This window comes from Acomys minous (genome assembly GCF_964271855.1).
Source record: "Acomys minous genome assembly, chromosome: 12".
Classification (NCBI taxonomy): Eukaryota; Metazoa; Chordata; class Mammalia; order Rodentia; family Muridae; genus Acomys; species Acomys minous.
In genome coordinates, this window is record NC_140493.1 from 54,934,843 (window position 1) to 54,962,133 (window position 27,291).

General features: G+C 40.2%; 1 long non-coding RNA gene across 3 annotated transcripts; it reads right to left on the reverse strand.

The window, feature by feature from the left end:
• Positions 1 to 553: 553 nt before the first annotated feature.
• Positions 554 to 11,158, reverse strand: LOC311579521. Of its 3 annotated transcripts, XR_014773177.1 has the most exons (5): positions 10,672 to 11,158; positions 6,944 to 8,088; positions 3,648 to 3,779; positions 2,110 to 2,288; positions 554 to 1,007 (listed from the first exon to the last, which is right to left on the reverse strand). It is a non-coding gene; the product is annotated as an uncharacterized lncRNA (long non-coding RNA). The 3 variants fall into 3 exon arrangements; XR_014773178.1 differs by lacking the exon at positions 10,672 to 11,158 and having other exon boundaries at positions 6,944 to 8,420; XR_014773179.1 differs by lacking the exons at positions 554 to 1,007; positions 10,672 to 11,158 and having other exon boundaries at positions 1,714 to 2,288; positions 6,944 to 8,420.
• Between the last annotated feature and the right edge of the window lie 16,133 nt (positions 11,159 to 27,291).

Consider the following 27,291-nt stretch of genomic DNA (forward strand, 5'->3'; position numbering starts at 1 on the left):
AAAAAAAAAAAAGGAATGTTTTTCCCAGTGTCCAGTATGGCTTTTACTCTGATCAGTACTTTGCAATTTGGCCAGAAGAGGGCAGTCACAGAGCAGGTCTGGGATTTCAGTGACTCTAGGCAAGCACCATAGAAACCTGTGCATCTGTAATACCATTTCTGGGTTCTGGATTCACGTTCTTACTACATCAATCTTTTCTTTACAACATGTATGTTTCCTTAAAATTGTTCAGGATATGAGATTTGTTTTGTTGTTATTAGCAGGATCATCTTTAATTTAATGTAGCCTGACATTTTAGAAATTATTAAACATTCCCAGAAAAACAAAGTTACAATTCTTTCTGTGTCTTTGAGAAGTCAGAGCATAGCCTAGAAGTATCAAATGAAGACCATATCAGTGAGAGCACAACTAGGAGATGCCCAATAAAGAAAAACTAAGTAAACATTCTAGTATTTAGAATTTCATCACAAAAGCCAAACTCTTGGTTTTAATTTCCCAGTTACTCAACTATTATATCCCTCCTGAGACACAGCAAGACACAAATGCCCTTTGGGGTGAGAATTTCTGGTACTTTCAGAGAAAAATTGTACATAAATAGGCATGTTGGCAGCCCCATGGTCTCGAGTCATTCTTAGTTCCCATCCGTCTGCCCCCAGGATGCAGTAAATCGTGAAAGTATCAGAATTAAGAACAAATCAAGATGCAGTGGTGCTTAGCTTAAAAAAAAATGGGTGAAAGTTCAAAATAGTATTTTAAGCCTTTTTTTTTTTGTATTGTTTCTGCATACTGGTTGGCATGGAAATCAAGCAACACAGCATTAATATTCAGTCCAGCAAACATCTCACTGGCGTTGTGCACTAGCCCTGATGCCTGTCTTTCATGGGTGAAGAGAAGCAAGTATAACTGGAGCCATTTCTGAGTTGTGGCAGACATGTCCTATGCCTATAGAATGCGATGCTGTCAGCTTCTTCTGCACCATTGGTCCTCGTCCTCAAAGGGTGTGGCCCCTGCAGAACAGCAGCACCACATTACCAAGTACTTGTGAGAAATGCAAACCTGTAAGCGTCTCTTCAGGTAAAGTCCCACACTGAGTTTTAATAAATAAGCCTTTCAAGTGATACTGGGAGCATTCAGTCTTGATAACCTTATCATCTGCTGCCCTAGAAGATGGTGTGGATGTGTAGCTTTGTATGCCCTTGGTGAGATAACTGGGCCTGCTGCTCTCTTCCTTCCCTGTGGTGGAGCTGGGAGGAGGGAGCTGAGCTCATCTGCTTCTCTGTCCATCCATTTAAGGAGAAGTCAGTGTTGTGTAATTACACCATCTGACCTAGCTCTCTGCATACCATCCATCCATCAATGTTGTCCATGCCTTGTTTCTTTCCATTGGATCCAGAAGCAAGACACAGAAGAGCAATCATGTTTAAAGAAGCCTCTGGAAAACTTTGAAGAGAGGAGATAGCCTGACATAGTGCTAGAGCTGAGACTGAGATGCTCACAGTCTCTGAAAGCCTGCCTTCTGCTGGTGACGTCAAGAGTTGTGCTCTTGGTTTCCTGCAGCTTTCCCATATTTGCTTTTCTCGATTTCAGAAACTGCAACATGATCCTTCTAACGAAATTTGACAGTTAATAATGAGGAACACAAACAAGCTGTTCACACGTGGCTCACATGGCTCTCGTTTTTCAAAACATGTTTTAGAGCTTGCGGTGTACCGTAGCAGAAGGGGGCTTGCTAGGAAGGGCAAGGCTTTCTGCTCAATCCTCAGAAGAAAGGGAAACCACATTTCACCCACTGAGTTCTGAACTACGCATAATTCTAAATGTTATACTATGTAATACACATTATATGCATTTAATTGATTATTCCATGTTTTAAGAATTTTTATTTGGAGTTGAGAATGAAAATCCTTGCCCACCGTTCTTTTGCTTGTCTCTTTCCACCTTTATGAAATTTGTTTTCTTTTCTGCTTCAGTTGCCAGAGACCTTTCCCCCCTGTGTACCCATAGACCTTACCATTTGCTCTTCTTACCTGACCCTTTTTTCAGACTTCCTAATCATCCGCGTTGTCTACAGCCATATACCACAAAGACAGCTGACCGCTTTTTAATTACCTGCATACTCTTTTCTCTGATGTGCTGTGAACAGCCAGTGTCTTACTCTTTCATTCAGCTTCTCTGTGGGTCCTAGTTAGGGGCATTCACATGAAAATGTGATGCTGAATTGTAGAATCAGCACATGTTGACAGCATCATCTGTTTCTCATACAGCTCGCAACATCTGAATTGCTGCTTCTTCAAGAAATGATTCAAATGTGCATTGTAAAACAAAGCTACACACTCTATGTAAAGTTAACTAATCTATTGGTTTATCCCTCAGGTCTGTCATTTTAAAAATTATTACAGAGCCGTGTGTGTTAATGCATATTCCCAGTAAACACTGTCCACAGGGGATGAAACAGGAGGATCTCAAGTTGGGGATTAGTCTGGACTACACAGTGAATTGAAAATTAAGGCAACATAATGATACATTGTCTCAAAATATGAACAAGTGAGAGCCAGGAGGCACACAAAGTCACTTCATAGTTGAGTGGAGCTAGGGAAGTGGAGGGAAAACTGGATATGGGTATTTGATTTAGGGGTAAGAAGATACTGAAAATATAAAATTGTGTTGTTGATTTATGATTTTGTGAATATATTAAAATGACTGAATTGTAAGTTTAAATGAGGAAATTGCAAGGTACATGCAACATCTCTCAATATTGCTGTGATTTAAGGGACCCCATAAAGGTCAGAGGAAAGAAGGATGAGTGTGCTCCAATATTTTGACTTCAATATTGGTAGATACGTATCCACATCTACGAAAATTTACATAACAAGAAGAGAGTGCTTGAGATGCTGTAAGTCTTTAGAGAAAACTCATAGTCATTTTCTCTCAAGCTTTCCTTTTACTTAGACTTCCGAGAATGCCAAATCTTATTCTATCTCTCGGCAGGTTTTATTTCTAAATTCCAAACCATTTTCCTAACTAGGGATGGAAGCGTCTTCAGTTTGACTTCTGACTGAAGACAAGAAAGCTTTGGGTGCATATTTAAAAATCTGTTAAAGAAATGGAAAGGCAGAAAGTCCTATTAGGCCCCACAATGGCTTTGTCTACTATTGCTAATGCTTAGAAGGTATTGTTTATTATCTGTATTTTATGAGTGAGATGTCTGAATTGTAGACATTAAGCACAAGATCACTTTTCCCACAGGAACAAAGCCACTCTAATCCACAGTATTACTTCCTAAACACCAGGTTTTGCCTCCACCAGATAGATTTTTATTCATAAGAATAAACATCTTCTGAGATGATCCACCTATCATTGGTTCAAAGGAGATGCTGAGACCCACTGATAAGCATTGGGTGGATTTTGAGGAATATTGTAGAGAGTTGAGGGTGGGTAGAGGGACCCAGAGGGGACAAGAACCCCACAAGAAGACCAACAGAGTCAATTAACCTATCCCATGGGGCTCACAGAGACTGAACCACTAACCAAAGAGCATGCATGAGCTGGACCTAAACCCCTTACACATATGTAGCTGATGACACAGGGGCTACATATGTATGCCCTAGCAACTGGAGCTGGGCTGTCTGTGACATAGATACAGGTACCTCTTTGGGGATCATTTTCCCCTAGCTGGGCTGCCTCATCAGGCCCCAATGAAGAGGATGAGCGCAGTCCAGATGCAACTTGATGTGTTAGGGCTGGTTGGTACTGGTTGTGTGCAGGGCAGCTCTTCTTTTCTGAGAGACAAGAAGGGGGAAAGAGGGGTAAGAGAAGAGGGAAGGGGCTGTGATGTGCATTTTACAATAAATTAGTGAGAAAAAATAAACACACACACAAAAAAAAAAAAAAGAAAAAAGAAAAAAGAATAAACATTTTCCAAAGCTGGGACATGGTCCTTGTATATACACGAAAAGGAAAGTATTGATGTGTCTTCCATGGTGAAAAAAAAAAGTTGATGGTAAAATACAGGAGTAGGTTGGCTACTTAGAGGCTCACCCAATCTGGGTTTTGCTCTACTTAACAAACCTAGAGGCAGATCATATGCTCTACCTGGAAGAGTGAGTGCCTGCGACCCAACAACAATTGATGTCAAAGTGTCTGTCACCATCTAGGGATGCAGGGAGCATTAATTTTGGTGAATAAATACAAGGCTCATGTTTTACCAACCGTACAGGTACGCCTTTATTTCTTTATGATGCTTTCTAGGCAGATATTCAAACTGCTTTGCAAATATTTCCTCACTTATAGCCCAGCTCTGGATGCTTCACACATGTCTATGAAATCTGACAGGTTGTGAAAAGGAGAAAAATGAAGTCCAAACAAGAAATCGTCTGTGGTTTTGTGTTTTTGTGTTTTCTTGGTGATAGGTGGTGTTAACATCGCTATATGCTACAGATTTCATTACTCTGATAATTAATTCCATAGCGTGGGCTAATGCGATTTGGGCACTTGTCATAGAGCCTGCCATGACTGAGACAGCTCTGATTCATCCTGAAGTTTGCCTTTTAGGAAAAGTAGAGGAAGAGAGACAGTAAACAAGAGAAAGTAAATAAACACAGCGGAGAAAACGTGGCGGTGATGAGTGATAATAGGTTAGCTGAAAGGATTTGGCTTAGAAAGGTATTAAAGCAAACCCTCTGGGTTTATTTTGCTGATTCTAAAAGACAACTTGCCACTTACAATCTATTGATCTTGCTACATATGCCAGGCAGATTGCCCTAGAGCATCTCCACTAGACTTTTTTGCCTATTCTAAAGGATAGGTTCTAGCTATGTAGCGTAGGCTTGCCTCAAAAGTACTATGTTGAGTAGCATGATGTCAAACTCAGATCCTCTGTAACTGTCTCAAAACCCTAGGATGCCCGGGATGTGCCACACACAGCTGGGCAGGCAGAGTTCTTTATAGCCAGGTAGTATTAGAACAATATTCGGTATTTGTGTCATGCTTTACCATACAGACTGAAGCCCAAGGTATACATCCTACTAGATGTCATAGGAGAAGGCACTCAAGGCCTCTCAACACAGTGCCTGTCCAGGAGCTTCAACCACTTCCACACAGAGCCAGCCAGCTAACGCAGCTTGATTCAATAATGGACTCATCTTGTCTTGCTAGATAAAATGTGTTCATTTTTTCCCTCTGTGCATCTGGGGAGAATTTTGTTTGTTTGTTTGATTGATTGATTGATTGATTGATTGATTTCTGACTAATCACCTGTGGGTCTCTCAGCCTTAAACTACAGGTAAAACCAGAATAGGAGCAGTATAATCTTAGTAGGTGGATGCACTTCTAAGAAACAAAAGAAAACTGGTTGAAGGTGAATGTGGCAGATGTGTTCATTTCAGTGCCTGAGAATGAGGCTTTTGGTTAATTTTAGTTGACTTTTGGCGTGTGTGATTTGATGGTTTACTGTTGTCACTTTTTGGTAGGAATTGTGTTAAGAGGGGATAAATCTCATCAGTTAAGATTTGTTTCTGTTTGCAGGAATAGCCAACCAATGTGTGATTTGTCTTAAGGCCCTTTCCATGAGAAGGAACCCATAACTGACACTGATTGAGTAACCGAGAACCAGAGGCTAGATAACCTAGAGACCAAGGGTAGAATAAGACACTACTGGTTAAAAAATGTATCAACAAAATGTCTCATAGTGATATTCTGCTATACTCATATATTAAGTTCCTTATCCAGCCAACAACAGAGAGGCCTCCTCTGGAAGCAGACAGGAACAGATGCAGTGACCCACAGCCAGACAGTTGTGGGATGAATGTAAATAAGAGGTCACTATCAAGTCCTTCCTCTCCAAGCTCAGGAAATCTCAAGGAAGAGGAAGAAAGATTATGAGAGGCAGAGGGGATGAGGGACACCAGAACAAGGCACATAGGATCTCAGGGAGACTGAAACAGCAAGCACAGGGCCTGCATGGGTTTACACCTCTCTGTATATATTGGAGCTATTAGCTTAGAATTTTTAAATATATTTTATTAATTTATTCATATTACATCTTGATTGTTATCCCATCCTTTGTATTCTCCCATTCCTCCCTCCCTCCCATTTTCCCCTTACTCCCTTCGCCTATGACTGTGACTGAGGGGGACCTCCTCCCCCTGTATATGCTCATAGGGTATCAAGTCTCTTCTTGGTAGCCTGCTATCCTTCCTCTGAGTGCCACCAGGCCTCCCCATGCAGGGGACATGGTCAAATATGGGGCACCAGAGTTCGTGTGAAAGTCAGACAGACCCCACTCTCCACTCAACTGTGAAGAATGTCCTGTCCATTGGGTAGATCTGGGTTGGGGTTCAAAGTTTACTGCATGTATTGTCCTTGGTTGGTGCCATAGTTTGAGCAGGACCCCTGGGCCCATATCCGCCTGTCATAATGTTCTTGGAGGTTTCTAGGACCCTCTGGATCCTTCTATTTCCCAATTCTTCCAGGCTTCTCTCTCTTAGAGTCCAAGTAGTATGTCCTCCCCTCTGTCCCACTTTCCTGATAAGTGAAGACATTCATGGGACATGCCCCTTGGGCTAGTGTGCAGATATAAGTGAATATATACCATTTGACTTTTTCTGCTTCTGGGTTAACTCATTCATTATGATCATTTCTAGTCAGTTAGAAGAAAAAGTGGGAAACACCCTGGAACACATTGGCACAGGAGACAACTTCCTGAACAGAACACCAACAGCCCAGACCTCAAGGTCAACAATTAATAAATGGGGCCTCATGGGGATGAGAAGCTTCTGTAAGGCAGGAGACACTGTCAACAGAACCAAGCAACAGCCTACAGACTGGGAAAATATCCTCACCATCCCTACATCTGACAAAGGTCTAATATCCAAAATATATAGCTTAGTATTCTTATGGGACTCCTGACTGTGAGAAAGAATGGATCTCTGACTCTCTTGCTTACTTGTGGGATGCTTTGCCTCCTATTGGGTTGCGATGTCCAACTTCAATATTATAGTTGTTGATTCATCGTATTATATTTTTATTTTGTCATGTTTATTTGTGAACTCCTAGAAATCTGTTCTTTCCTAATGTGAGACAGAAGAAGAGTGGATCCAGAGAGGTGGGAAGAGGAAGGAACTGGGAGAAATAGAGGGAGGGAAAACTATAATCAGGATATACTGTATGAAAAAGAATCCATTTTCAAGAAAATGAAAAAAGAGAGAATTAGACAAAATAAAGTGACATAATGATTAAAAGACAGACAGAAAGACAGAAAGATGAAGTTAGGTAAGTAGGGGGTGGGGAGTATCTAGAAGGGGTTGGAGAGGAGAAAAACCATCCTCAAAATATATTATATTAAGAAAATTACATAATAAATTTTAGAGAAAAATATATTTGGTTCTCAGAGGTAAGAGGTAACAACACAACTTTTTGTAATTGCTGTGTCACCTCTTCTCAACCACGCCACAAAGAAAACAAGAACTCTTTGGAAAGGAGGCTTTCAAGCAAGTCCCTAGAAATACCAGCTGCTTCTTCTGGATGAGGATGCTTTCTTGAATGTATCCCTTGTTCCATTTTCACTGCAGAGGAAGGTGGACTATCTTCATTTTTGGTGCTATTTACATTCTTCTCTATCTTGTTTTTAAACAATTTTTAAAAAATGATCAGATTAGGGCTGGGGAGATATAGTTCATAATCCTATTTTAAAAAGCCAGGCAGGCAGGGCAGGCTGCAACCTTAAGAGCAGTTGGCCAACAGAAAACAAACTCTAAGGTTTTAAAAAATGCTTTTTCTGGCTTTGCTTTATTTTTGTTTGTTGTCTTTTCTTGTCCTTTTGTTTTCTGTTTGTGGTTGTTGTTCCACAAATAAAAGTAACATGAAGTTGGGTCCATAGGGGTGTGTGGAGGATCTGGGAGGAGATGTGTAGGAAAAGAATGTCATCAAAATATATTACACGAAAAACAAACTTAAAGTCAGTAAACAAAAATCAGGGCAGAAGTGGAAGCTACCTGTCATCCTCATATGGCAGAAGCAGAGATGTTGGTCCTGTGGCAGCCTGGTCCGTTAGAATAGCTGGAATTGCTGAGCTCTTGGTTCAGTGAGAGGCTGAGACCAGAAGCCGAGTTGGGATTTCCAAGTGTGGATGCACCCACGATCATATGTGCATACGTGAACTTATATATGTTCACATGTACACCACACAAAAAATATACCTGAAAAACTAAAACCAAGCTAAGAAAAAACATAGCTGAAAACCTGTGACTAAGCCAAGTGCATGAATAGTCAACACCCACAGAAGCAACGGCCTTGGGTTTCAAATGATTACCTTCAGGAGATGGTATGTTGAAATTACAAGGCAGAGTTCTGTAGCTTGACCTGCACAGAATTGTTACTCTGTACATCAGAAAACGCAAGTCATAAATGACCTTACGGTTTAAGTTAAGCAAACAGAACATTTTTCTTAAATTTTATAGATATACACCATTTTGACCTTGAGCATTAGAGAAACACACACACACACACACACACACACACACACACACACACACACACACACACACAATTTCTGTTGGTGTCAGAGTAAGCATAAACAGACTTCTCCATCTATGGCTGTCTAGAAAATAAGAGGGGAAAGTAGTTAGCCCATTCTCCAGCAATCATAGGGTAAAATGTAAGAAACAGGTGGCTCATTTATTTATACTCAATTGCTCATTTCTGATTATCTCACTACATGCATAAGAAGGTAGCACTATGTGTGGCAAAGGAGTGAGTCCTGTAAACCAATGGTTCTCAACCTGTGGGTTGACAGCCCTTTGGGGTTGAAGGACCTTTTCACGTGGATCATCACCTAGGACCACTAGAAAACACAGATATTTATATTGTGATTTACAACAAAGGCAAATTTACAGTTAGGAAGTAGAAACAAAAATATTTTTATGGTCAAGGTCACCACAACATGAGAAACTATATTAAAAGGTGGGAGCACTAGGAAGCTTGAGAACCACTGCTATATACCCATACTGTTGATCTCAAGCAAGTGCTATTTTTAACTTATGCATTAATTACAACTTAATGTGTTTTGTCTCTTTAAGATGCTACTTAATAGCAAATGAGATAGAGATTGCATTGACGCAAGCAAACCCATCATGATGAACTGAGCATAAAATCTGGTGGGAAAATATAGCTAGAACTGCCGATGAAATGCTAGGTTTGATGAAGAAGCTCTGATTGAGTCCTAATGAAAATGACACCTCTGGGACGTTTATTCCTACCTCTACCCTGCAGGACTGGACTTGAGCACACTGATGCACATTTAGTTGTGCTAACATTAAAAAAAAAAGGACTTTATAGATCACATAAGAGAGAAGACAGTGCTCAAAAATAATATCCAATATACAGAACAGGTAAAATGAACAGCAAAAGTGTATTAGTTGAACAAAAACATTATCTTCTCCAGTCTATTGCATAAAAACCAGTTCATTTGAGTAGTGTCAGGTTATTGAATTTCTAGAGCATTATTAGTGTCTTAAGACTTCTGGGCCAACAAATCTCTATATTTAAGCCTCAACAAAGGCCATATGCTGTGGGTAGAAAGTTGGTATATTAGTCAGTGTGTTGTCACTGTGACAACATACCTAAAGTAAATAACTTACAAGAAAGAAGCCGGGTGTGGTGGCACACTCCTACTATCCCAATACTTGGGGAGGAAGAGGCAGGTAGATCTACACAGAGAAACACTGCCTCAAAAAAATAAAAATAAAAAGAGGGGTTTATTTTGCTTAAAGTTTCCAAGGTTATAGCTGTGATAATCTATCTCTATTGTTTCTAGTCTTGTGGTGAGAAAGAGCATCATGCCCAAGGGGACTTGAGGGAAGGGCCACAAATAGGAAACACCCTTCATAGGTGCCTCCCTAGCAACTCACTTCCTCCCAGGCTCTACCTTTTACAGTTCCTATTTCTTCTTAACAGCCCACTCAAGTATGACCCCATCAGAGGTTAAGTCAAAGCACTTAGGATCCAGTCACTTTCCCAAAGCTGCACTTCTGAATGCTGCATTGGGTGCTGTGCAGTCAACACAACTCTCAGGGCCTAATTTAATATGTAAATCAGAGCAGTTGGTGTTTTATAATTCTTACTGCTGTCATAGGACACCGAGGACGCACCTCTTACTCTGGTTACCATTGCTTTTTAGTTACACAGTGTGTATTAGAGATCATAAATGTGAAGACTGCAAAAAGTAGTTAATGATATTTTAAGGAATACAAGTACTAAAATATTTCCTGTGTTGTCTTTTTGAGTTGTGAAGAATCGATGGAAGAATGATTGCATTTTAGTAATAATGAAAATAACTTAATCAATAATGAGCATATGAATAGCAATATTTGAATACTTTTGATTTTCTTTCTTTTTCTTTTCTTCTTCTTTTTTTTTTTTTTTTTTTTTTTTTTTTTTGGTTTTTGGTTTTTTGAGACAGGATTTCTCTGTGTACTATGTAGCCTTGGCTGTCCTGGACTTGCTTTGTAGATCAGGCTGCCTTGAACTTACAGAGATCCACCTGTGTCTGCCTCGCAAGTGCTAGGATTAAAGGCATGTGCCACCAATGCCCAGTGTACTTCTGATTTTCAAATAGCTAATATTAATGAGCTAGTTCTTTTCTGTTTTTTCACTGAAAATAGATTCTTCTCTTACACAATGCGTCACAGACCACAGTTTTCTCTTCCTCCACTTCTCCTAGGTCCTCCGTCTTCGTTCCTCTACTGCAGATCCTCTCCTTTTCCTTCCTCCTTCAGAAAAAAGTAGGCCTCCAAGAGACACCAAACAACATGACAAAACAAGATGCAATAAGACAAGGCTGGGCAAAGCAGCCCAATGGGAGGAGAAGAGTCCCAAGAGCAGGCAAAAGAATCAAGAGACGCACCCACTCCCACTGTTAGGAGTCCCACAAAAACACCAAGCTAACCGCCATAACATATGCACAAAGGACCTGATATAGTCCAGTGCAGGCCCCATGCTTGCTGCTTTAGTCTCTGTGAACCCACATGAGCCTTGCTCAGTTGATTCAGTGGGCTCTGTTCTCCCTCATGCCGACCACCATCACCTCTGACTTCTACCATCTTCCCCAACTCCCCTTCCACCAGAATCCCTGAGCTCCAAGGGGTAAGAACAGATAATGATCTCCAATGTAGACTCCATTTCTTCCTCCCTCTCCTTCTCTTCCTCCTTCTCCTCCTTCTCCCTCCCCTCTTCCTCCCTCCCCTCTTCCTCCTTTTCCTCCTCTCTTCCCTCCTCCTCCTTCCTTCCTCTCCTCTTCCCTCCCCTCCTCCCTCTCCTCCTCCTCCCTCTCCTCCTCCTTCCCCTCCTCCCTCTCCTCCTCCCTCTCCTCCTCCCTCTCCTCCTCCTGCCCCTCCTCCTCCTCCTCTTCCTTCTCCTTGCCAGTTGTGTTTGGTTCTACCCTAGGTCTCTGGGTTATCCAGTCTCTGGTTCTTGGCCTTTCAGACAAGAACGGCATGGGCTCTTCTCCTGGCATGGGCCTCAAGTTAAACCAAATTAAACCAGACAACGATTGGCCACTCCCACAATTTCTGCACCACCATTCTACTCCATTCTACTTCAGAGGAAGCAGCTAATTTTGTAACTACACTCAGCGATTTCCCAAACAAGGATTGGCCACAGAAAGCTTCTTAGGACTAGACTACTAGAACAGACCTGTACAGGGGATAGTCATGGATACCAGGCCCTGCAGGAAGACTGACTTCAGAATACAGAGGTTGCAGAGGAATTTTGGCGCCTAGCAACCACTGTCGTAATGTAAATGGCAGATGCTTGCTAGTCTGTTACACTGTGCCCCAGGGACTGCTAATTGCTTGTATGATGCCTCATGTTGCGGTCCTCTGGGCACAGCTCCCATCCTTACTACAGAGGCAAATGGGCTGAGGCTTCCTGAGATTAGGCAGCTTATTCAAGGTCACATAGCAAATAGGTTCTAGTCCATAGTTTATGATTGTGGTGAAATTTCTAAAACTTTTACTTTCTTCCTTATTTTCTTCAATATTGACTCATCTTGTCTTTCAAAACATTTAATATGATGAATGTTAGATGGAAAGACATGGCAGAGTTGGTCTTTCCTGTGATCAAGGTATAGATATAATGTATATGTATATGTGTATATATATATATATATATATATATATATATATATATATATATTATACATATATATTAACAGACATGCAAACTTTAAATTCTACTACTCTTGTGCAAAGAGCATCATACTACACTCCTTAATATTATTATCCTTGAATATTAGTAAGGATGTCTTGATAGTAAAGTGAGAGGCCTCAGACATCTGTCCCAGTGTTTGATGCATAGCATGAATTTACTACCCACTACAGCTTTAAGAAAAAAATTAGTGTATGTGTCCATGCGCATCTATGGTGCAGAGAGGGAGCAAAGGCATGCATGGCAATTATGTAGAAGTCAGAGGAACATTTTGTGTTGCTTTCTTTCCCCTTCCACTTTTATGTGTGTCCTATAGATTAAATTGAAGTCACCAGGCTTACAATGTGTGCAATTCAATTTTTTTGTCAACGTGACACAAACTAGGGTCCTCTGGGAAAAGGGAAGGAACCTCAACTGCGTTAAAATATGCCTCCATCAGATTGGCCTTATTGGAATAATTTTGGGGACATTTTCTTGAATAATTAGTGGCATGGGAGGGCCCAGTGCACTGAGGGTGATGCCGTCCCTGGGCAGGTAGTCCTGGGTCTTATAAGAAAGCAGGCTGAGCCAACTAAGGAGAGAAAGTAAGCACTTCTTCCACGGCTTCTGCTTCAGTTGCTGCCTCCAGGTTCCTGTTTCTAGTCCCTTCTCTGACTTCTCTCAGTGATGGAGTGCAACCTGGGATGCATACGCCAAGCTAACGCTTTCCTTTTCACAAATCTCTTTAGTCCGCATTTCACCACAGCAACAGAAAATCAAACTAGGACCCTGGGCAAGCACATTCACTCGCTGAGCCATCTCTCCAGCTTCTTTGAGTTGGGGCTTGTAGTTGATAATTTCAGATATTTCAGAATTGAGTTTGAAGTAAGGCATGGCCATAATCTATTCTGAAAAATGATACTGAAGAAATAGAAGGAGAGAGAGAGAGAGAGAGAGAGAGAGAGAGAGAGAGAGAGAGAGAGAGAGAGAGAGAGAGAAGTGAGGAGGTCCAGGTTTGCTTCTTTTACACAGTCACATTCACTTATTCCCTTGCTAGGCAGTCCTCCAATGAGCCATGCACCTCTCAGCAGGCTCCATATCTGCCATGCTGCACCATCTCCCAGTGTTACCATCCTAGGGACTAAGAGGCTTCCAATACTTGAATGTTTAGGGGAACATTTAACCCAAACCATACGCAAATTACAACACCAGCCCAACTTTATCTTTTCCTCCCCATACCTTCCCATATACCTGAGCCAAATCCAAGCTCGTTGCAATTCTAAGAGTAAGCCACAGTGTTTTTATTTTTGACTACACTGATCCATCTGCCTGACAGCCTTTCTTGCCTGCAAAGACAGAATTGAAAACATACAGTTTGCTGGGATAAAATGTTGTACAGGATACCTTTTGGGTGGAAATACATTTGAAAATAATCACTTTGCCACTAGCCTTTTTTTATTGTATCAGCAATCTTGGCATTGTGCAAAGCAATTTTTCAATTTTCTTATGTCTCTCAGCATTTTCCAATTATTTTCAAAATCCTTTTGTGTCTCCTATTTTTTTAAAAAAATGAAAATTATGTTTTGAATGAAATATAAAATAGAAAATACATTTTGACTCTTTGTAAAGTTTTGGCAAAATGTTCAGCCAATCTGCTTCTTCTACTTTTTTTTAATACTATGAACTTGAGACACATTATTTATTTTGTTAGAAATGCCCTTCCTACATGTCTCCCTCCTTTCAATTGTCCTTCAAGTCTCTGCTTAAAAATCCATTTTCTCAGGAGCCAGTGGGGTGGTATGTTAAGGTGCTTCCAGACAGCCAGGTCCGACTATCTCAGATCAAGTACCCAGACCCAGATGGTGGAAGCAGAGAAACATCTCCTCCACATTGTTGTTAGACATCCCCACCAACACCCAAACACACCCACCCACCCCCCACACAAATACAGTTCAGTTTAAAAAAATCAGTATTTCTGAGATGTTCCTCATGACAGGTTAAATTTGGTTTTGTGTTTACACCTTTGTAGATGGCCATTTTCTCTAGTGCCCCTATCACAGTCTAAAGGAATATGTACATTGAGACAGGGTTTCTCTGTGTAGCCTTGGCTGTCCTGGACTCTCTTTGTAGACCAGGATGGCTTCTAACTCACAGCAATCTGCTTGCCTCTGCCTCCCGAGTGCTGGGATTAGAGGCGTGCGCCACCTTGAATGGTACATGCAATATAGTAGTTAATGATACAAGTAGTTGAGGCAGAGTGTTTTGATTCAAATCTCAGCTGTCACCAAGAGACTGCATGACCTTCAGATTCAACATTTTTCTTCCTCAGTTATGTTTTTTTTTTAGGTAAAATAAGGCTAAAATTAATAGTGATCTCACCGTACCATTATGAGGATGGGATGGAAGTTACGTGTACACTTTTCCACAGAGCCTAGGCACGCAGGAGCAATCCAATTTCTATCTAGTTCATGTTTATTTTTAATTACTTAATGTTGGTCTTTCTCTTTGTACATAAGCTCCATGTGGGTAGGGGCATTGTCTCTCAAGTGGGTTGGGACCCTCTTTGAACTACTGCACCTGGCAGATAATAATCTATGTGAGTGAATGAATGAAGTAATACCTCAGCAACAAGTAAGAGCTTAATGTATTTAGCTACAAAACCATATTTGGTATTTTAATTAGGTCCTAAATTCAGTTTTTTGTTGTATTTAAGAGAACCTGGAAAACTATGAAGACAAATTTCCTTGGAGATTTCACACTAACTGAAAATGGGAAGAATGTGATCAGCCAGCTCGCTGACCCAGTTAGAAAAGTCACCCTTTGCATTGAACTTCAACCTGTTTTGGCTCTGGCTGGAAATTTCTGACATAAGTAGCCTGCTGTATCTGCTGATCATTTATAACGCCTGTGTCAAAATCTTCCTGTCCAAGATTTTGGATTTTATGTTGCTGATTTTCAAGAGGAGAGTAGATTGACACAAGTCCCTAGTCATTGAAATGGTGGCTGCTCTACGGAACTTGTGTTTCAGGCTCACACACTGTATTTGTTGTGGAGGGGTGTGTGGATTTTAACACTGTTAACTGAACTCAATTCTTATGCCAGTTAAGTCAAATTGACTTTATTCCTCTTTTTTTTTTAAGTCATAAGAAATTCAAGGGAGATTTAACACTTGAGAGACCACCAAGTGTCAATTTCTAAATTATAATATATATGTGAATTTTTTAAGTCTCCATATAACAGCAAAAGTAGCTTTTTTTCTGATTCCCTCCCTCATTTTTCTGTTCCATCTTAATGGAAACAATGGGGTCTATGATTATTGTCCGGAACCGTAAGCCAGGTCTTAATGAATTTTATTCTATTTTTCTTAAGAGTAGTTATTTTCACATTAGGCTAAGGTTTATTTTTCTTTAAAATGTATATCATTTTAAAAATAAGCCATGTGGACAATGAAGCAATATCACTTTGACAATTGACATTGCATCGTAGGTTGAATCTTATGCCAAATCTGATCCACACAAGCGGCAGCTATGGTCAGCCAGTATTTGGTCTATTTTGAATTTCATACCCAGCCAGCCTAAATCTGACAGACTTAATTTCATTAATTCAAGAAAGCTTACTCTGTTTTTCTCCACATGTGCCAGAAATTACCATGGTTCACTGAGCTGACTGAAGGGATGTTAGCTGACTAAACCTTTATGAAGCTCAGAAATAAAGTGCCGTGCTGACCGGAACTGTGACATTAAATGCCACCCAGTTGTTGTGATAAAGGTGTCTAATGAAAATGTATTTTTACCCTCTTCTTAAGTTCTTATTGTTTAAACAAGAGGCCATAAGCATAAGAAAGTGTGCAGCACCTCTTTGTGTTCAGTAGAATAAATGAGTGATGGTTTGCATTATCTGAGTATGTCACAGATGGCCATGTCCTTGTTAAGTACATGGTGACGAGCTATCCAGTTGGTTTTCATTTTTCAAGTCTTGCCTTGCTTTTGCCAGGCACTGTCTTAGCTTAGGCTGCTGTAACAATGCACCAGAACTGGGAGACATGAACAACTGAAAATCATTTTCTCCCAGCTCCTTGAGGCTAGAAGTTCTAGGTGCCAATAAGGGTTGGTTTCCCGGGGGGGTGGGGGGGGCTTATTTCTGTAGCTTGTAGAAGTTATATTTTTAGAGATGACTCGTCACAGTGTTGTCCCGTGCATGAGTGAGCCCGGGGTCTCTTTGTGTGCCCAGATGTCCTTGTCTTGTAAGGAAGATAAGCCAGCTGACGTCAGGCACACCCTAAGGGGTTCCTTTTAATGAAATTACCTGTTTTAATACTTTATCTCCAGGTGCAGATGTGTTCTCAAGTCCTGAGGATTAGAACGAATATGGACAAACAGGCAGAATTGAGCCAAAAACACTCAGAATTTGTATTTCTCAATAATGTCATTTACGGTTTTTAGTAACATAAGCTACAAGGCAACATAGCTTTCCCAAATACGATCGCGGATGCGCTCATCTTAAGCTGTAGATGCAGCTTTGTCTTGAAATTGCTGCTTATGCGGCATCCTGTGTTTGAGGCTGGATTAAAGATGGCACTGAGCAATCAGTTTCTTGGCAGCATAATAAATGGAAGTGAGATTTATCAATCTGGATATCTCCTACTACATTCGTCCTCAGGGAGCCTGCGAAGATTCAAGGAGTGATGCTTATGCATATCCTTATACCTAAGACAGTGCCAGGCGTGGCATAGGTAGTCATAGCAACAACATCATTTACTGGCTGAATGGTTAATGGCTTTTCCTAGAAGTATGTTAGTGGATATCATAAAACAAGGAATAATCCTCTTCAGAAGTGGCCAGTAAACCCTTATAAACATGCTCTAGTCTATGGACTATTTTAAAAATTATTAGTTTGAGACAGAGTCTTGCTATATTCTGTAGGCTAGCTTTGAACTGGTAATGCTTGTTTTTATGATTTCTTTTATTTTTGAGATTATAATATAATTACATCGTTCCCCCCTCCCTTTTCACCGTGCAAACCATCTGTCACACCCTTCCTTGTTATCTTTTAAATTCATTGCCTCTTTTTTCATTAATTGTGGGTACATGCATACACAAATATGAACATACATATATATACACATATATGTATATATTTATATGTGTATATGTATATATATGTATATATATATATTAAGCATAACCTGCTCAGTGTATATAGTTACTCTTGTGTGTGTTTTCAAGGCTGAGCAACTAGAAAGCCTCTGGGAAAAGTGATTTACTCTACTCTCAGTATTCCTTAGTTGCTTATATGACCTACTGATACCCTTCCATCAGACTCCCCTCAGCATCCCTCTCTTTTTGAATTACAGCCTTATTTATTATCATTCTTTGACAGTGTAAACATACAATGAAAACATATAATGCATTTTGATTGTTTCCATCCCTCCAGTCTCCCCTCTAAAACCCTCCCCATACTGCTGGAGCTCTTCTTTTTCAACAGTGGAAGATGTTCGTTTGTTTGTCTAAAGTCTACCCATGTATTCATATGTGAAAAAAAGTTGAGAGTTGTCCATATAGAAATGGAATCACTTATGTCAACTGTAACCATAACAAATAAACTGGACAAATCCAGGCAAGATGTTATTGAGGACAAGTGAGTGTGCAGGACTCTCCAATGGTGATGCTAGAGCCACCAGCTACTGTAGAAACTGCATTTACCTTATACACTTCTAATAGAAAAAGCACTTCTACAGGGGGCATCTCTGTCCAGCAACTCTCATTCAACCTGGGGCATGTGTTTCCATTGCAATGTTATCCTCTACTAAATATTGTTAGTGTTTGGAGAACAACCCTTTACATTTTTGTACATGTATGCGTCTATGTGCAGTGTTTTTACACTTGCAGGGAGATAGGTGTGAATTTGGTTTCATGTGCACACATACGTGCCTAATAAGTAGAGGCTGTGTGACTGACATTGGATGTCTTCCTTGATTGCGCTCTATTTTATCTAATGAGCCATCCTCTCTGGCTGAACACTAAATCCAGAACTCTCCACTTCTGCTGGTCTGGTTTGGTAGCTTGCTACAAAGATTTCCTGTTTCTGCCTTTGGTGCGCTAGGATTAAAAACAGATCTGAGCCCAGGGGTTCTGCTTGATCTAAGGTACCAACCAAGGACAAAATGTGCAGTCATCATCAAACCCCTACCCAGATCTAGCCAAGGGACAGAACATTCTCCATAGTTAAGTGGAGACTGGGGACTGACTCTCACAGGATCTCTGGTGTCCCATATTTGGCCATGTCCCTTTGTTGGGGAGGCCCAATGGCACTCGGAGGAAGGATAGCGGACTACCAAGAAGAGACTTGATACCCTAACACCATATTCAGAGGGAGGAGGTCCCCCTCAGCCACAGTCATAGGGAAGGGGGATTGGGGTGAAAGTGGGAGGGAGGGAAGAATGGGAGGAGTCATGGGATGGGATAGAAAATGAGATGTAATATGAATTATTTTATTTTTCAATTAAAATGTGTTATTATAAAAAAAAATAAAACAAAGTAGAAATCCCAGAGATTAAAAAAAAAAAACAGATCCTTGCAGCAATCTGGTTTTTAGGTTACCTTCGGATCCAAGTGCGGGTCCACAACCTAGTGCAGCAAGTGCTTTACCAGTTGAGCCAGCTTCCTGCCTGACTCTTTGTTTTATTTTTTTAATATCATTTTTTTCTTTTTTAATGTGAACTTTAGAGTTACAGAAATTAAAATTTTGGTTTGATCAATTTCATTTAATCAAGGTAAGTTATGTCTTTGAAATTCTCACTACTGCTGTGTAGTTTTGTTGTTCGTTTATTTGTTTTATTTAGTAGCAATCAACAAGCAAGGTTGTTGGGGAGACACAGATATAAGAGTAGGTGGCAATGCAGTCATTTAGTAGAATTCTAAAAAAAAAACAAAAACAAAAAAAAAAAAAACAAAAACAAAAACAAAAAAAACCCCCAAAAATCAGTTACCTTTGGCAATGACCTTCATGGAGCAATAAAGGTCTTGGTGAGATTATAGAAGTTCAAAGGCAACATATTATTGTAGAAAATATATGCATGGGCTCAGCCAAACTATGAACAACCAAGTTAAATGTTTTAGCTACAGAAAACTCTTGGCTGTTAGTGTGTGGCAGAAAACTCCTGGACTTGATATTTTCTATAGAAATTGAGAGGGAAGCTGGGGAAAATATGAAGAACGGGATATTGACATATGATACTAGTGCTGCAGGTAGAAGGGTTCGTCCTGAAAACATACTCAGATGGAGGTAGGGGGTGAGGCTAGAATGCGGCCTCTTCCTTACTAGCTGGAATGTTTAAGAAAATACCACTTGATTTTCTTCCAGTGGAGCTCAGAAGGCGAAGCTTAAGGGCTTGGAGAGTTTCATGGCTCCCGATGGCCATTTCTTTGCCTTGCAAATAATCCTTTTGTCTTCTCTGTGTCATCATGTGAACAATGCCTTTTCCTGAGAGCCTCACATAGGCACCTCTTATGTCTGCGCAGAGACACTGCCTACTGGCTCTGTCCTCATGAGGATTCTGCCTTTCCATTTTCTTCATGGGGGACACTGCCTTCCATGTTGTTTTCACGTGGACACTGAATGCTGACCACTGTTTATGTCCTCACATAGGCGCTGCCTGCCCACTTTGTTCTTAGGTAAGCTTTCCTCTGTGAGTATTCCTGGGTTTCTTTCTGCTCCGGATTTTCTTTTCATATACGGACACTTATCAGATGAGGCTAAAGCCTTAAAAACACATCTTCATTTTAACCTAAACACCTCCTTAATTATCTTGCCGTCAAAAGCATCTCCATGCTGAGGTAATAGGGGTTACTACTTCAAATTGGAATTTGGGGAGTGCACACGTTCACTCCATAACAATGGTAGTAGTAGACCTGCTGGGTGTCCTGTTTGCAAATCACCTGGTCTTTCTAAATTGATCTTACATGCGTTTTTCTCTTTGAGCTAAACTTGGTTGGTCCAAAGTACTTGAAAACACATACTGGATATTTCTATTCTCACTTATGCTGAGATAGTCCATCCTTCCGATTTAGCATGCCTTCACCTAGAATCACTCAATGACTTCCTGTGTTGGTTGAGTTTTCTTGTCACTGTGAAAAAAAAATATCTGACAGAAACAATTTAGCACAGAAGAGGTTTATTTTTGGCTGAGAGTTTTTGGGTTCGGTCCATCCTGGTAGGCGAGGCCTGGCAGCTAGGGTAGCCAACACAATTCTCCCCTGGGCGTGGGATGTCACAACAGAATTTACTCCTATTGTAGTAGATCACGCAACGGGCAGCTCAGCTCAGATCCAAAATGGATCGAACCTTCCGTGCTTGTCCATGTGACCTGTATCTACTAGGTAGGCACCATGACCCCAGGGTCCTACTACCTCCCCAAAGAGCTAACGGCAGCTAGAGACCAGTGTTCAAATGCATAAGGCTGTGGGAGATATTTTAGAATCAAACTATAGTACTCTGGTTTTTAAAGAATTCTTCTCTCATAGAATACCTTGCAACTATAGCCACTCTTCCCTCCACTCACTCTAGTGTCACCATTGCCCCCCCACCCCACCTCCACCCCACATCCACTGCTCTCTGTTTCCTTTCAGAAAAGAGCAGGCTTCCCAGGGATATCAATTGATCATGGCGTAATAAGATGCAAGGAGACTAAGCACACACCTTCATATCAAAGCTGGACGAAACAATTCAGTCGGAGTAAAAAGGTCCCAAGAGCAGGCAAAAGAGTCAGAGATATCCCATGGTTTCTTGGAGAGTTCTACTCCCACTTTAGGGAGTCCCACAAAAACTCTAAGTGAAACAACCACAACACATATGTAGAGGGCATACATAGCACAGACTTATGCAAGCTCTGTGATTTCTGTTTTGATCTGCGTGAGTCCCTAGGAGGCCTGCTTAGTTGACTCCGTGGGTCGTGTTCTCTTGGTGTCCTTGACCCCTATGGCTCCTACAATCCTCTTCCTCTTCCTCTGCAAGATTACCCAAGCTCTGCCTAATCTTTGGGTGTGGCTCTCTGTATCTGCTTCCATAAGCTGCCAGAGGAAATTTCTCTGATGACAACTGGGCTAGGCACCAATCTATGAGCATAGCAGAATATCATTAGGTATCATTTTCTCATTTAAGTATGTGTGTGTGTGTGTGTGTGTGTGTGTGTGTGTGTGTGTGTGTGTGTGTATGATTATTATTTTGTCACCCTAGGTCTCTGGGCCACCCAGCTTCCCATTCCTGGCCATCCAGGAACTGTAAGGCATGGGCTTCCTCTAGCGGGAGTGGTCCTCAAGTTAGACAAGTCATTGGCCACTCCTGCACTTCTGAGACACCATTGCCTCAGCACATCTCTCAGGCAGGACACATTGTAGGTTGAATGTTTTGTGGCTGGGTTGGTGTCCCAGTATCACAACTGGAAGCCTTTCCTGGCTAAAGAATATGGCCAGTTCAAGATGTGAATCCTTAACTATGAGGATCCCTCATTAGGGTCACACTCATGGATTCCGGGACATTTCCATTCCACTGTCAAACCGTAGTTCCCTTAGACTTCTCATCCTCTCGTGTTTTCCTTTTCTGGATGTACTGATTATTTAGTGACCAGATATCTAGTGACTAGTCAATCAGGTTTGGATAGTAATGTACTGACTCTTGGCTTTATCATCTTCTTCTGTACTATAGCTTTAGTTGACTCTGCCTTCAGAATCTACCACAAATCTCCTCTCCATCTGTTGTCATTTCATTGCTTTGATCAGACCCTTTATTTAACCTGTTCCTGATTGCTATAATAACCTCTGTTTGACTTCTGGTTCGTTCCTGCCCTCCTTTGTGCATTTCTTGTTTTAAGCTTCTTCAGTGGCTTTAATCGCCAAGGGCCAGCTCTACCAAGGAGCTCACAAGGCACATATTTATTCTTCTAATCCTCTTTGTATGCTGATCTAAAAACACAACATCTACTCCATCTGTATCACAATCCCTATGTCACTCAGATTACTTCTCCACAGCTCATGCAATACTTCTGCTATTGCTAAAGTGATCATTTCTCATCTACCTCTTTCTCCCCCAGTCACTCTGCCCTGGTGAACTCATGTTTATCTGCCTTGGTGGCTTTGTGTGTGTATGTGTGTGTGTGTGTGTGTGTGTGTTCTCATATGTAGAGACCGCAGATTAATATCACTTCCTTAATCACTCCCTACCTTATTTTTGAGACAAGGTCTCTCAATGACCTTGGAGCTTACTGCTTGGGCTGGGATAGTTAGATAGCAAGCTCCAGGGAACTTCCTGTCTCTACATTCCCAGTGTTAGAATTGCTGTGACTAACTGCCACATTTTTTTTTCAAAAAATGTGAGTTCCAAAGACTAAAACTCAGGCCCACACATTTGTGGGGCAAGTACTTTATTGACTGAGCCAATTTTCCATCATCCTTTAGCTCATTTTTTTTGGTAGAATCATATTAACATGTTGTATAGGGCAAAGGATCAGAAAATAAACTCCATTGCATGCTCAAGTATGATTTAGTTAGGATAAAAGAGCTTACTCTAAAAAAAAAAAAACCCTAATAGCATATTTAAGTGCCTCCTACCCCCAGTATTTTATAATTTACTATTGGAAAGGTTCCCAAGTGTCATTATACTGTCATTATAAGCATCAGTTAAGAAGACATGCAATGTTTGTTATCAGGATGTTTTTGGCATCAGTAGTATTTTTATACTTATTTAAAAAATATTCAATGCATATCATCCATCCTTTTTTATTTTAAATGAAAAATACACCTTTTAGCCTTATTAATTACTTTATGTTAGAAACCCTACCTTTTTCTTTACATAAGCAAGCAAGTTAATAATTTAAACACCGAAGAAATCAGACATAATAAGCATTTTATATATCTTTCTCAGAAGATATCCCATAATATTTACCTTTTAAGTATTGATGTCAAAGTCTATAAACCACATTAAAGAGCACAATTTCAGGTTACTTCTGATGAGATGGAATTTCAAATCACCAAAGCAAATCAACTGAACTTTCTGTTGGTAGTTGATTTTAGATCTCAGAATATTATTCCTGTCCATTCTCAGGGTTCATATTACAGATCATAAATCAAATTTTCTCTAATCCTTTAAGTGTCAAACAATTCTTTGAGAATAAGCCAAGTACTTTTCTCTTTTACATAATGGGGTATGAGTTCAGATAAACATTGACGAACATAGATAGGAAAGAATTTTTCATTAGAGGAATACAAAAGAGTTTAACATGTAAAATTTCCATAAATTCACTTGGGCTCAGAATGCAGAAATAGACAAAGAACAAGGCATGAAACATTTTTCATAAGCAATAACAAACATTGTGCAAAAAATCCCTCTAAGGCATGCCCTTTGCCCACATAATAAAAGTGTAGCATTAAAAATAGTACAACAAGAATAAGGAATCACTTATAAGCATGGATGTGATTTTCTTTAAATAAGAAATGCAGTCAGTCCTCACTTTGTATATATACCATGGTTCTCAGAGAGCTTTGTTTAAAAAGAAACATCACTTGCATCCAGATGATAGTGTTACTTTTTATGAACAACAGCTTTATCTTTAAACTTAAAATAATGTCTTTAGAGCATTTATCTGTGCTCACAAGTTTGAATTAAAATCTAAGGTCAACCGTCCACCACTTTAAATACCTGCTCACTCTCAGATAATTTGCATGTTGATTTGCAAATGTAAAAGCCTATATACAGCTTGCTTGCTTTCTTGATTCAGCACTTAAGTGTAGTTGGATAGCATATTTTGGAAGAGAGTAACTTCAGACCATTATCAGCATTCTATTACATGCTGCACTGTTGGAAATTGAGTTATTAAAAATATTTACAGTTTTGATTTCATCACATACAATAATGCACCATTATAAAAGATAACAAGGACTAATAAAGCTTTGGGACTTTTTAACCCCCAAGAATAAGAATAGAAAGGAGCCCGACTAATGATGGAATATACAATGCAATGAAATGGTCCTTGCCAATGTTCTGAACCAAGGATCCCTCGGGGAAAGGACTTTGGAAATCAATACACTTACTTTATCTAGACCTTCTTGAGGCTTTTTGGTAAGATTTCCAAGTCAAAACTGATAAAATCATAACTAAATCAATTTGCTATCGGGTTTTAGGAAATGTTTCCTTCATGTGAGGAAACTATTGTGTGACACGTAGAGTTGTCAAATGTGGTGGAAATGTCTATGCAATGTTTATCTCAAAGATCTTTTATGGATACATAATAAAAGTGCATGGAGCTAATTCGAAGCAATTTAGAAAAGAAAAAGAAAACATAAAAAAACACTGCATAATACCTGTGAAAAGGAATAACATAAAAATTGTATTTTGAGAATGATCCATGCTCTAAATGCTTGTAACTTACAATTTCCACGATCGAATTCTCTGCTCACTAATTTCTTACTTTGTCACCAATGAAAGTTCTTTTCTTTCTTTAATTGGAAGAGTTATATGACTTTGCCGTTCCGTTTTCTTCCAGCTACTCCCAGCTACCCTCCTTACACTTCTTTCACAGTACGTTCCACTCTTGAATTGGTAGCCTCTTTTTCTTGTAGTATTGTTTATTGTTTTACACACACATACACACACACACACACACACACACACACACACACACACACACACACGGAACCATGGACACTAGGCCATGGTTCTAGGGGAGCCTAGACTATGGAGAGATCATGGAAAGTAGGAGAGAGGCTTTCTGGCTAAATCCAGCTTGACTCATCTAAGTCCTGTGTCCTAAGTATATCATGTGTTCAGAAATAGGGGCCAACCCTCAACCACTGAGAGGCAACCTAGGGATACATTGGTAATCTACATTTTTTCGGGCCATGCTGATGAACCATTAGAAAGGAAGTTTCTTGTGTGTGTACTAGAGGTTTTGTTAGTCTGTTGTTCTGATAGGGAACATTGTAAGACTAAGTGGCTTAACTTATACACACACACACACACACACACACACACACACACACATGCACACACGCATGCATGCACACACATGCATATATACACACAAATACAGACACTCACATATACACACTTGTACACATGCATACACACATACAATCTTTACAACACACTTATATGAGCTGTATATAGTGTTAGGTGAACATAAAATAATGCAATTCCATCAGGCTTCATCCAACAATTGACAACTGGGATCTCATAAATTTAAGAAGTTTCTGTATAGCTAAGGAAACAATCACTTGAGTGGAGAAAATCATGAGAGGTCATCTTTGCCAGCTGTACATCTGACAGAGTACTAATACTCAGAATATACAAAGAATTTTAAAAACAAAGTAAAAAACCAAACAACTAGAGTCTAAAGAGGGAGTTCTCTACAGAAGAGATAAAAATAGCTAAGAGATAATTCAAAGACAATCTATCATCTGTAGCAAATAGGGAAATGAAAATTAAAAGAATTTTGAGATTTCATCTCACCCTAGTGAGAATGGCTAAGTCCAACCAACCAACTGAAAACAAATGCTGGAGAAGATAGACCCCCTCATCTACTGTTGGTGCGGATGTAACTGGTGTAGCTAGCCCTGGAAATTGCTATGCTAAGTCTTCAAAGAGTAAAGTATATCCACCTTGTGACTCAGCTTCACCATTCCTTGCCTTGTGCCCAAAGGACTTGATATCCTACCTCACAGACACTTGCTGAGCATTGCTCATTGCCTCCTATTCATGACAGCCAGGAAGCAGTAACAATCTAAATGTTCTTAAATAGAAAGAGAGAGAATGGTGCATGCACACATTGGAATACTGTTCAGTTGTAAGGAAAACCAAAATAATGAAATTTGCAGGTAAGTGGATGGACCTAGAGAAAGATGGATTGAGTGAGGTAACTCAGGCCCAGAAAGACAAACACCACATGTTCCCTCTTGTCTACTGTTCCTAGCTCCGAATCCTCAGATGTAAGTATACAGTGTGAGTAACCATAGAAACCAGGAAAGTATAACATGACCATAGGTAGGGAAGAGGCCTTGGGAAGGGAAAGCAGGATATAGGAAACAGAATAATGGAGCAGAAATTACAACTGGGGAGGCAAGAGAGAGGTCAACATAAAAGGAGAAAGGAGGGCATGAGACACAAATAACACCAAAGTATTTGATAATGCCTCAATGAATCATTTCGTTTTATATTTACCCAAAGTTGTTTCATTTTGCCTGTTACTATGGCAAGTGAGAAGCACTTTGGTATTTTCATTCCTGCCTTCCACGGAGGTGAATGCTCAGGTGAAAGGGATGGCATATGATTGCCATGAACAACTCATTGAACATTATACACATGATGTAATAGGGCAGAGAGAGAGAGGGAGAGAGGAGAGAGAGAGAGAGAGAGAGAGAGAGAGAGAGAGAGAGAGAGAGAGAGAGAGAGAGAGAGAGATCATGAAAAAACAGCTAACCCCATTCTGCTTTGTTCATTATATCATGTGAGGAAATGGAGCTTTTCTGACACCTCATTCTACAAAATAAGATGGTTATTTCTATTCTTTTTTTTTCCAAGAAAATCTTATGTGTTAGGAGAAGCATCTTGTTGATCAGCAAAGCTTCAGGGGTATACTTTGATAAAGTTTCCTTGATGAATTTTGAAGGGATGGTCCGAGAGAGGGTCTGTGTCATCCAGACTCTCTGAAGAAGAGATGTCTGGGGTACAGACAGGAAGGCTCTTCAGCTCCCCCACCCCCTGCAAGGTCTATTGTAAAGACGCACAGAGCAGGGGGAGCTAGACACAAGCCAGAGCAGGGTACCGTGGGGTCTAGGGCCACTCACATTTGCCCTTTTCAGCTAGCTAAAATCTAAGATGAACAATAACTGAAAATTAATTTAAAATATAGAAAGCAAGCAAATACTCCTTAAAGAATGCAGTATTAAATGGCATTTATATTTGTTTTATTATTGTTATTTGATGGGAGTTTTTCAATCAGTGGTACTTTGTTGGCTTCTTTGGTTTATGAACTGGGTCCCAGCATCTTATGTAGTATCATTTCAGACACTGACTATTAAGCAAGGTTTTAAAAATCCTTTAAGCTGGGAAAATATATCATCT